The sequence below is a fragment of the Seriola aureovittata genome, chromosome 8 (assembly GCF_021018895.1).
Source record: "Seriola aureovittata isolate HTS-2021-v1 ecotype China chromosome 8, ASM2101889v1, whole genome shotgun sequence".
Classification (NCBI taxonomy): Eukaryota; Metazoa; Chordata; class Actinopteri; order Carangiformes; family Carangidae; genus Seriola; species Seriola aureovittata.
The window spans coordinates 2537644-2549652 of NC_079371.1; the positions used below are offsets into that span (position 1 = coordinate 2537644).

Below are 12009 nucleotides of genomic sequence, written 5' to 3' on the forward strand. Positions count from 1 at the left end.
AAGACTGTGGTATGAGGTTGAAAGGTCTGAAAAAAGTGGACCTTTTCTTTTCAAGCTCCTGTAATGTTCTTTAATAAGTTAATGACGCATGATTTTGTAAGAAGATATTTAACATTTTCTGCGCTTCATACCGAAGTAACAGCCGGCTTTTCACCAGCTACTCGTCTTTGGTTTATTCAAGACACAGAAACAGGCGAACAGTCTTTGAGTCTCATACTTGCTCATCCACCAGAGTCAAACAAAACACACTGAGCAAATCAGATCTGCTCCAATAAAGAGTGTTACTGGACAAAACAAACGTGGGAGCAGCAGGTCAAATCTCACAGTGTTGATTTAAACACTGGTGATTTTGCAGTGTGGAAACATGATAAAGTGTCTTTCCGACTGCGCGCGAACAGATGGAGAACAAACACATCAGAAAAACACACACACACACACACACACACAGAACTAATTCTGTATGAATAATTCACCGATGTGTTTCTGAGCGACATCTGGTCGATGCTGCTGGTGTCGATCGCCAGGGCGGAGGAAAGAACAAACCTTTCTCACCGTCAGAGGCGGGATTAAGTTTTTCTTCTAAAGTAATTTTATTTAGAGAGAGTTTAACAATCATTTTCTGTATCTATATATATATATAAACATATACAGTATATATGAAACTGTTTCAGAGGAAGTATTATTATTATTTATTCTAACAGAAACACGTCTCTGTATAATGCTGGACGGTTCAACAGCACCACAAACTGCACCCTCCGAATTGCACTCATAGGAAAGGAAATATTTAATTTAACATAAAGTGTAAAACAACAGTCAGGACCGCAGACGTGTTCAGGTCACGTTGCAGCGATAACAAACAACAACATATAAACAGTATATACAATACTCAGAACATGCTCTTGTGAACTTAACGAAGCTGAGGCTCAGCCCGCGGACAGTCCGGACCTGAAGATCAAAACGCACACTGGACACTGACAGACCCAAATCACATTAATTAGCATTTTGTCTGGCAGGACATTTGCTATTTAAAGGCATCGTGGCTTAATGCAATTACACCCTCGTGCCTGTTTTTGTCATGAAACATCCCACAGCCGCCTCATGCGTGTCAAATCTAAAACATACAGCACAAGGTTCGCTTCGCTGTTCTGCCGCTGCTTTTCCCAGGCTACTGAGTTACTGTGTGTGTGTGTGTGTGTGTGTGTGTGTGTGTTTGTGTGTGTATACTGTACTCAATGATTTGTGAGTGGAGATGAAATGAAGCAGCTTCATCCATTGCAGGAATTGTTACACAATGTTTGTTTCAGAAAATATTTTATTTCTGTCCAAGTAAAAAAATTCAGTCAAAAATAATGAACAATAAAAGAATAAAACCCATTTTATTTAATCTATATGATGTAAGGAAGATAAAATATTTTTGCATCTGGACTTTTTTTTTATTTAAGAAGGAAACATTTGTGTTACGTCTAACAAACACAGTTGAATGGTATTTAATTGTGTTGAATGTGGAGATAACAGTGATAACAGCTTCGGCTGAAGCCTAAAACTAAACCTACTTCATGTCGTGTCACGTCTGAATCGTGAGGCTGAAACTCTCCTCGGGAGAAGCTGTGGTGCGATGGCCTCTCTGGCGCTCGACAGCGTTACACATGCTGATTCACTGAATAATATGGATCTAATCTTGCACTGCATTTTATTACTGATTAGATTTTCTGAAAATGTGCTCAGCTCTGTCTCAGCAGCTCGTTCCTCCGTCCTACTCTGGTAAAGAAAAGGAGAAGCAGGAAGAACAGCACTGAGAGCTGTACAGTGTTTAAGATCCGTCGAATTCCCAGTGCGTCCACCACTGCTGAAAGGTGCTGTGCAAACAAACATATAGATCTTTTAGTTTGCAGTGGTATGTAGAGAAATCACCTCATAATTAACCATTTCTCTCCCCGAGTGCCACAAGGTTTAAGTGTTTTTTTTTTTACAGAGTCATTTGACTTTTTTAGTATTCGGTGTTGTTGCACCTTCCAGGTACTAAAAGTAAAACTTTATCAAACTGCAGCAATGAACGTCTCCAAAGTGCACAGGCAGCAGGAACCAGGAGAAGTATCCACAGGGTTAACGAGCTGGATCTGCTGCTCAGGATTTGGAGCTGTGCGGCGGCTGCCACTGTTTTATACAGATTTGAGTGTTTGTATCACTGGACGGTGTCGGCAGCAGCGAGAACAACATATAACTACATGTATCAGTCACAGTCGGTCACCTGTTGAACTAAAGCAACCAAAACTTTGTTACCCAGTTCTCAGGTGTGTTTTTAACGCTGTTTAAGGTTGTAATCCTTTCATTAACATGGCTGGCAGCTAAGAGACGAGTAGGTCGGAGAAGGCGAGAGCTTTTGTCAGTATCAGAATATAGGGAATAAGGATATGACTATTTCCTGGAGGCAGTGTGTAGAGTAAAGATTAGTTTGATCATTTTTTGACCAGCACTGGTCAGAAAGCGTGACAGTCATGCTGGAGGTGCAGACTTTGTCCTCACAGCTCGTAACCGATCATCCGAGAGAGAAAAACAGAAACAAGACTAAGAGTTTAAGTCGTGTGTCACGTGAGGTGCTTAGTCACAGTGGCGTTATACGCTAAATGCTAATGTTTGCATGCTAACGGGCTCAAAATGACAACGCTAATACGCTCATCATCTTTACTGTGGTCACCATCGTAGTTTAGCTTTAACATGCTAACATTTGCTAATTAGCACTGAACACAAAGTGCAGCAGAGGCTGATGGGAATGTCATTAGTCAGATATTTGGGCATAAACCACAGATGGATAGATGGAAAGTCGGGATCACCAAAGTCAGTAGGATTCATCCTCTGGAGAACGTGATTGTCTGTGCTAAATTACACCAGATAGACATCCATAAAGCCTTAATGCTAGCATGGCTAATAACGAGAGACGGCTTTTTTGGGAGAACTGAAGCCATGACTCGCGAGGAGATGACAAAATGTGGACTTTAACTACCGCAGCAGTAATGAGTGTAATAAAATATTAACATTTCAATATGCAGACAATGTGAAATAGTGAGAAATGGCCTCAAGATGGATCCAGAAGGAAATAACTGTGAGTGAGTGAGGAAGCAGACGGCGATAGCAGCGGCGGCGGCGGCGGAAGCGGCTCGGCCATTAGCAGCTTCATCATCTCATTTACTCTGATCTCACACAACGGTAACATTAAGCCTTTTAATCCCGCCAATAATCAGACCTGCCTCCATATTTCATTAGCTGAGAGGTTTCTCCACAGCGGTAGTTGGGAGTGTGAGTAACCTCTCCCCGACCCCACAGGATGGATTCTGCAGGGAGGCAACAGCAGTGACGCGATCACCATTACAAAGATTTGTGTCCTCGGTGGGCGAAAGTGTCTGCCTGGCCCCAGGAGAGGATTACTGCTGCTGCTGAGGGAAAACCTCGTATTAACACAAATATTTGAGTCTTCGTGGTGTGATTACGAGTCCAGTAATGAATGCACACATAGAGAACGTCTTTAATTATATTATACTCACAGGTTATTTGGAGGAAAAAACCTTTACACCTTGTTGATTGAAACCTTTTTGACCAGGAATAGTTAGATAACAAACCTTACACTTAACTTTACCTTTTGGCACAAAACACAACAACTATTGGACTTTTTGTTACACAAACAGAGAGGTGGTATATTCTCCTAAAGCGCCCACACGCTGAGATCTGTGCACGCTGTTTTATTACATAACAAGATTCCTGGTTGATAGAGAATGAGAGAGAACTTCACTGTAATAGATAAAGATATTCCATTAATTAACACTGATGCAAAACACAGGAGCTGACAGGGTGTTAAACTCTTATAATGTGTATGGATTAGAAACATGAAAGTGAAAGAATGTGTTAATATATAGAATTATTAATACTGATATTCTACGTTCTGTATTAACAGGAAATCATGTGACAACAATTTAAACTGTGACTTTGTGAAGCTGCAGCTGATAGAAAATTTAGAAAAATTTGAATTTGAAAGTTTGAATTAGCATGAAGTATAGTATTGGGACAAAGCAAAAAGTTTTTGGTTATTAAAAGAAAAATGTGAAAACTTTTATCGGCTTGTTTCTCTGATTCACTCAGGAGCAGAACACGAGGTCGTTGTCGCTGTGTTTACTTTGGTACAGCTGATTCGGTCATGTTGTTAGCGTGACATGTCTGTGAGCGGCAGGCAGCACCTGTCCTGTGTGTTTGGTCAGTGTGTGTGTGTGTGTGTGTGTGTGTGTGTGTGTTTGCTCAGTGATAAATTAGGTTGGTAATGACACTTTAACAATGGGCGCATTAGTGTTACAGCAGGTTTCACATCAACAGCCTCCAGCTACGGCAGACTGCTCTGAAAGCCGATGACACCTGAACGCAGCACCGGCGTCTCTTTCTCTACTTTCTTTTGATCCATATTCTAAACCAGATGAAAATCTCCCGTCGGGCTTCACAGCAAAAATCTGAACGCCTCGTTGATTTAACCAAGATTTAGAAAAACTAACTGGTGTGTTAACATCAACAACTACAGCTCCCATGAGGCTTTGACAGAGTGGTGTCTGTACTGTGTGCGTGTCCGCCTGAGCCATGGTTGTTTATAATTAGAAGAGCTCACTGGCCCTAATTAGTATGAACACCACGAGGAATCTTGTTTCCTAATGACGGGTGGACTCGCTGCTTTTCTTCTCGTTCAGACAGGAGACGAGTTAAAGGGAGAGTTCAAAGTTTATAGGGAATCGTGAACTGGAAGGAAACAGCTCTGTCCGAAGTTCAAAATGAAAACTACCAACAGCTTCAAAGGTCTCTAATTAACAAATTAATTATGCAGTTTCTTTAAAAAAAAAAAAAGGCCTTGAGAGGGTTTTAAATGAGGAGGTTCAGAATGAAAGGTGAACTATCATCCGGTCAGAAAACATGGAAACTTAAATCCTTTGATCAAAGGTTTATTTTCAAATCCCTAAAGATTTGCATTTGAAGAACACACCTGGGCCGATCAACCTGAAAGGAAACAAATCAAAGAGATCAAAGATTCAATTTAAACTTAACACAATAAATCAAAGTAATCTCATGTGTCCTTAAAGAAATAAAGACAGATAAAGTTCTCAGAGACCAACATGGACCGAGTCTAAGAACTAATGAGTTACATAAACGTCCTTTAGCAGAACTGCTGCCTCATGCCAAAGGAAGAAAAAAGAAAACGAATGAATGAGCGGGAGTGAAGTCTTTAAATAACCTTGGAGTGACCAGGTGAACTCAATCAGGTGAAAGAGGGAGGGGTGGTAAGCGTGAAAACAAGAGCCAATCAGTGATGAGGAAAGGAAAGGAAGTGAGGCAGGTGGAAACCGAAGAGGAAACAAATAATAAAACAGGGATGTTTTTAAAAAGTCTTCAGTTTAATTGAGAGAACGAACTGTCTCTTGCTGCTGTGGGCGGTAAAGTTATAAACTGTTGTTACATCTTTAAAGTGGAGTTTCAGATTAGCATCTTTTTCATCAGGTGATCCATCCGTCCACTTATATCATTGTATTATTAGGAATTATATTTATTTACTGCTGGAAAGAACTGAAAACATATCACAGAACATATGCCGTCTGGTTTTCCATCATACTTTCATGTTACTGTGAAAAAGATATTACATTGGATTCTGTGTGGTAACTTAAAAATACTTTAGTGCAACTTGTTGAACCTGCAGAAACCTGAAACAAACTGTGTTTCATTTGTTTCAGAAAAGTAAAAATGACAGTTTTAACACGCGGCTGCTGATGCTCAGTTTCAAGCCATAGTAGATTAAATTACGCAGTGCACCTGAACAGGAATATCTTCAATAGGCTTTAAATAAAAGATGGTCAGAAAAAAACACGTTAGTAAAAGTGACAAGTTTTGAGAGTAAAATCTTGATTTTGCATCAAACAAATTAAATTAAATCCTGGTGAGAGACCAGATCTGACTGAGGCTCCTGAAAGTCTCTGACTGTCTCTGGAGCTGTTTATTCCTGTTGAATACTGTTTTCCTCTTTTATTGTGAAAGAGTTGTCCAAGTTAAAAGTGCCTTCAAAGGCTTATTTCGGTTTTTGTTTTTTTGTTTTTTTTCCACCTTCACCTGCTTCACTGTGATGACGTGTTACAGGTGGACGTTTGAAAAGCAGCAGCCGTTTGTCTGGTTTTATATTGAACCATTTTCTCTGTCGCCATATGCTTTACTGATGCTGGAGGAGCAGAGTGGAGGCTGTGAGGTAATAGTGCGCACGAGGGTGGTGGTGGAGAGACAAAGGGGGAGGGAGAGAGAGAGAGAGAGAGAGAGAGAGAGAGAGAGAGAGAGAGAGAGAGATAGAGAGAGAGAGAGAGAGAGAGGGGGATATAGGACGGGCATCACACGGAGGTTTGGCTGCAGACTGGTCGGGATCCTTTTCGCCGCCTCGGTCGCTTCAGACGCATCAGGTCAGTAAAAAACAAACGCACCGTGCGCCAAATGATCAGAGAGACTGCCGGGGGGGGGGGGGGGGGGGGGGGGCTCGGTTATGGTTCTGTGTTGTGTGTTTCTTGGAGGAGGAGGTTTGCTTTTGCTCGGGTGATTTTTTTTATTTATTTTAGCGCTGTTAAGATGAAGATGTGGAGCGCGAGGGTGCGCACAGGATTTTAGGCGTGAGCTGCCGGTGTGTGTGTGTGTAAGTGTGTGTGTGCGCGCGTGTGAAGGGGTGTGCGTGTGCAGATGAAGACACGTTCATGCAGGCGGCGGGCGGTCTGCAGGCAGCAGGTATCAGTCAGCTTCACCTGGCTGGATGGAGCTTTAATGCAACATGCGGAAACAGCCTGAAGGCGCGGGAGACACGCGCTCTGTGCAGAAATCCCGCTTTTATGTTTCAGGTTTTGACACCCTCTGTAGATGACCCCCCCCCCCCCCCCCCCCCCCCCCCCGCACGGTGTTATCTATCTGTTGAACCAGGTGAAGGCGGATCTTCTTGTCTCTTTTACCGCCATATCTCGCCTGTAGGTGCGAATGATGAGGCAGGGAGGAGGAAGAGCAGGAGGAGGAAGAGGAGGCTGCAGCTGAGAGGGGGGGGTTCAGTGAAAATGAGTGATGAGGATTTTGCAGACCCCGCGCTGCTGAGTGAGGAGGGCCTGGCCGGCTCCGGTCCTCCGCAGTGCCGTCACCAGCACCGAGCAGCAGCATCTCGGCTGGTGATGGATGGTGGAGAGGCTGAATTATTTATAGCTGCCAGTGCATTGATTAGCTTTATGTAATGTGTGTGTGTGTGTGTGTGTGTGTGTGTGAGTGAAGGCAGTGTTTGGGTGTGTGTGTGCATCAAGACAGTTTGAAATACAAGGTGCGAGTCTCTGCATGCTCCTGCACACGCATGTCAAATAGCTAGTGTTTGAGATGTGGTGTGTGTGTGTGTGTGTGTGTGTGTGTGTGTGTGTGTGTGTGAATGGGTGTGAGATGCTAGTAGCTTCTCGTAGCCAATCACACGCAGAGAGAGAACTGAGCCATTGTAAACCATAGAGCAGCTTGATTGATTCATTTAAAGGAAAATCCCTGTAGAATAACACTGGAGATGGACTTTGAGCTACTGACTGTTTCACGTTTCGGTGAAACAACCATATGAGATTCTGGGTTTTCTGCTCATCTAACGAATCAAACGCTTCGTCACACTGATGCAAACATCCTGTAAATCCAGTGTCTGCGTGAAACAGTCCTGTGACCTAAAGGCTTCAACATGCTCCATATTACACAGCTGATGGATCTTGCGTGGCGTGTGAGTGGAGAGCTCTGACATCTGCAGTGATGTTATGAAAATCACATTTTTGAATTTAGCAAATAATTCTGTTTTCACTTCAGCCGCCGAGTCTCGGATCTCAGATATCGGAGCTTTACACCTGGACATGAACGCACCAAACCAGAGAGAGTTTTAACGAGAATCCACAGTTTAGTTTAGTGACATTTCCCTGCAAGTCTGACCAAAAAATAATATTTTGTTTTATTTTATTCATACACGTTATCAGTTATTGTCTTGAATAATGATTTATTAATGTTTTGTCTATAAAATGTCAGAGAAAAAGTGAAAAATGTTTGTTATAATTCCCCCACTGCTGGTTTGATTGATTTAACCAAGTGTCCAAAAGGATATTCATTTTACAACATGACACAGACGAGCACGAAAACTACATTTTTAGAAGGTGGAGCGAGAAAATACGTTTTATTTCTGCTTGAAACATGACGACAACTAAATCAATTATCAAAATAGTTGCCGCTTAATTTTTTGTCAGTCGACTATTTCCACTTTTTTGACTGATAATCAGTCCTGAGTCTCTCTGACTGACAGATCTTTATTACCCATATAAACTCCTAATAATCATACAGCGCTCACAAAATCACCAAATACATGAATCACTAGCAGCTAGTCACCAGAGAAACACAACAGTAACTATAACAACAGCATGGAAATGGTGAGAGAAAGCAGAAGAGTGCTCGTTATTGTTCCTGCGGGCGGTTAGAAAACTAAAGCACGTGTAAGAGCTTCCTGTCGTTTATAATGTGACGCTGAATCTCTGGAGTCTGATGTTTGACTGACAGCGGCACAGAGGGATTCGCCCTGGTGCGTTGGCCTTCTCACTCCGTCACCCTGCTGTCGCCATAAACAGACCCCTGTGCATGTGAAGCTGGCGCCGCACTGATACGCCATCATCTCTCGTTAGTCATCCGGCCTGTCGGTAGGCGCTGATTTCCCAAACGACGAGTCTGAAGTCGATCAGATGACGATCAACAGTTCAGTTTAGAGTTCAGTTGAGAAAGTCAAAGGACAGACAGACGGTAAGAGCTGGACTCTGAGCTGCTGAGACTCTAGTGGTCGTTAGAGGAACTGCAGCTTTTAGCACTCCAGTGTTGGGTTCATGTTTCAGCCCCGGAGGTCGCTGCTTCGTCGTGACTGATGAGACCCAATCAGGAGGCGAGAGGCTGGTGTCTACGTCTCAGTGTCAGCGCGTCCAGACTACAACTCAACCCCAGACAAACTCAAACTAAAAACGGGTCCAGCAGCGTTTCCAGAAGTCTCTGATTTAAAGACGCCAGGCGTAAACTCTAAAAACTAAAACGTCTCAGTGTCTCAGTATTTTTTCTTATGGGGGCAGTTCATGAACGCAGCATTTGGGAAAGTATGAACTGAAGTTACCAACATGAGAAGCATAAGTCGATGAGAGGCTCTAAATGTCAGCTAACACCCACCAAACAGGAACAAGCGTCTGAAGCGTCTATTTACATGCTGATAATATCAAACTGTGTGTGTGTGTGTGTGTGTGTGTGTGTGTGTGTGTGTGTGTGTGAGCTGGAGCCTCACCACAGGAGCGACTGTACGTCAGAGAGAATTCATAAAAGATGCATTATTTATAACCGACTGTGCACTGAAATACCTTCAATTAGGTGGCCTGGAGCTCTTTATTCAGCATTAATCTCACAGTTTTCCCGCTGTGAGACCTCTCACTACTCTCTGACTCCATGTTTATGTGACTTACTCTAAAGGTTTAGTCTGAAGAACGGAAACACTGTTTCAGTCGTCTTGACGACGGATTTACTGTTTTATTTATTCGGCATCTTTTAGTCTTGCTGTCAGCTCGTGGCGATATGAAAAATTGAAACCCTCATCTATTATCCACAAATTATAACATGGGTGCAGCCAGAATATGAGGGGAGTCGCTCAGGAAATGCTAAGCCTCATGGGAAAGTGAGTCGTAGAATCGCAGACAGGTTTCAGGCTCCTGGTCCGACGTCTCTCTGCCGGTTCTTTGGTTGATTCGTTTTCACTGATGTGGGTCGCTCAGGGTCACGGAGCTGAAATACCAGAAGCTTCAGCAGAGACTCACAGATGTAAAAGATGAGACACAATTAAACAACAACATGAGCGTGTGGAAGAAAAGGTGCTGCTGATTATACCACCGTCTTCCACTGTGATTATTAGCTCTAATAATAATAATAATAATAATGATGAACTTTATTTGTATAGAACCTTTCATGTATTGTGAGGTCACCATGACCTTTGACCTTTGAGTCCAAATTATAAGAAGTTCTGAAGTTGTGTTACTGAGATATCGTGTCCGTGAGAATGGGACGGACGTGGAGGAATAATAATATAAAAACAGATGAAACAATAACAAAACAATAACAGAAATTCTGCTTCTCAAAGCGTTGGTATCAATAATCCAATATTATAATATACGATAATAAAACCCTGATAGCACCGTTCTGCTGCCTGATGAGAACTTTTTTCTTGTACTTTTACTTCAGCACAAATTAAACATCGTCCAGGTGACCGCAGACCTCCCGGCTGGTTTTGGTTCGATGGCATTTACTTTAGCTCCTCCCTCAGTGACTTCACCGCCACATAACCCTGAACGTCTCCTCGTGTTGTTTCCCAGTTTGACCCGGACATGCGTAAACACCCTGGTCACGGTCCTGACCTCTGAGGCTGTTACTTAATCCAGCGGTGGCGCTGTCAGAGCGGACCGATAGCAGCTGGACGCAGAGTTTAATCTTGTTGAAATGTTATGCAGATAAAGCGATGCGAGCCTCACGCTGCGCTCTGAGGAGGGTCAGCCGCCGCCGGCGCCGCCTTATCTTCCCGCCACAGCCCGAGTCTGAGAACCAGCAGGAGAGCGAGCTCAACACTACCTCGGACGGAGTCACATGATCTGGACAAGAATGAATAAAGAAGTTCAGGACTCTAAACAAATCTGTAGAAACGAGGACTGACTCGCGTCGGTCCTCACAAAGACAGAAGAAGGTTCAGGCTCAAGTGTGGAGACAGTTTAGCCTCAAAACTCTCAATTACTGTTTGCAGAGCGAGTCAACAGCTCATATTCACACACACACACACACACACACACACACACACACACACAGTTACGCCGCCGGGTGTTGTGGATGAAGCTCCACCTGTGGCGGCTTCATGGTTAAAACAAACAGAGATTCTGTCGGATCAGAGACTTTCGGAAAGTGTTTGACACGACAGACTTTCACCACGGCTGACATCAAACTAGAGCTGCTGCCTAAAAGTTGATGCTTCAGTCGCCAACTTTTACTTTCTCTGATGTTTTATCTCATCGCAGACGCTCCTCTCATATTTCACCGTCCTCTCCATCCACCTGTCTGTGCCTGTCTGCCTGCCCGTCTATCCGCCGGCCCACCTGTCTCTCTCTCCTACCTGCTCTGGTTCACAGCTGATGAAGCGTTTCACTGATCGGCGATGACTCATCGTTAAAAAAAGAAACCCGTCTGAGTCTCTCCGGCTCATTATGCGTCTCGCACCTGTGATAGATTCCACTTTTGTTTCCCATTAGATGAGTCATGGTAAAATATTTTGACATTTATTGCTTTTTAATGACCACTCAGGCGTTTAATGGACTCTTGTGGGCTAAAGGTCAGTGTAACGAGACATCAGTCCGACCTGCTCTCTTCCTGCTGAAACGCTGTTTCCTGTCACTTCTGTTCTTCTCGCAGCAGTTTTAATACAAAAGCTTCTCGCTGTTCTCGGCGTGTTTGGATTCTCCCGCTCTTCACAAGCCGCCGAAACGAGGAGAAAGTGGAATTAATGTAGTTCAAACTTCAACAAATTCGCTCCCTGGATTGGTCCATCCCAGCTACCGTAGTTCGAGCACTACCTTCGTCTGTGTGGTGCGTTCACTGGCACAGGCGACACATGAAGTTGTGTTTAGTGTTTAGTTTCCGTTTTTGTCGATATTAGGAACGTCTTCAAATTTGGCACTTGGAACTTGTTGGTCAAAGGTCAAGGTTCAGTGTGACCTCACAAAACAGTTTTTAGCCATTACTCAAGACTTCGCACAGAAGTTATTTCACTCAAATGGTTCATATTTTATGACTGTGGATAAACAGGGACCTGAAACTAGTCTGAGTGGCGGAGGGATACGACCACGAGGAGGTGATTCTCTTCTTCTTCTTAAACATGGATCCGTACAGGATGCAAATTATATGATG

The 12009-nt window shown here is 43.4% G+C and overlaps 1 protein-coding gene across 1 annotated transcript in view; it reads left to right on the forward strand.

The window, feature by feature from the left end:
- The first annotated feature begins 6330 nt into the window (after positions 1–6330).
- LOC130173516 (complexin-2) overlaps positions 6331–12009 on the forward strand; it is a 38626-nt gene continuing 32947 nt past the window's right edge. Inside the window, exon 1 of the mRNA XM_056382872.1 lies at positions 6331–6464. The gene's annotated coding sequence lies outside the window, so the exon portion shown is untranslated. The remainder of the gene's footprint in view (positions 6465–12009) is intronic.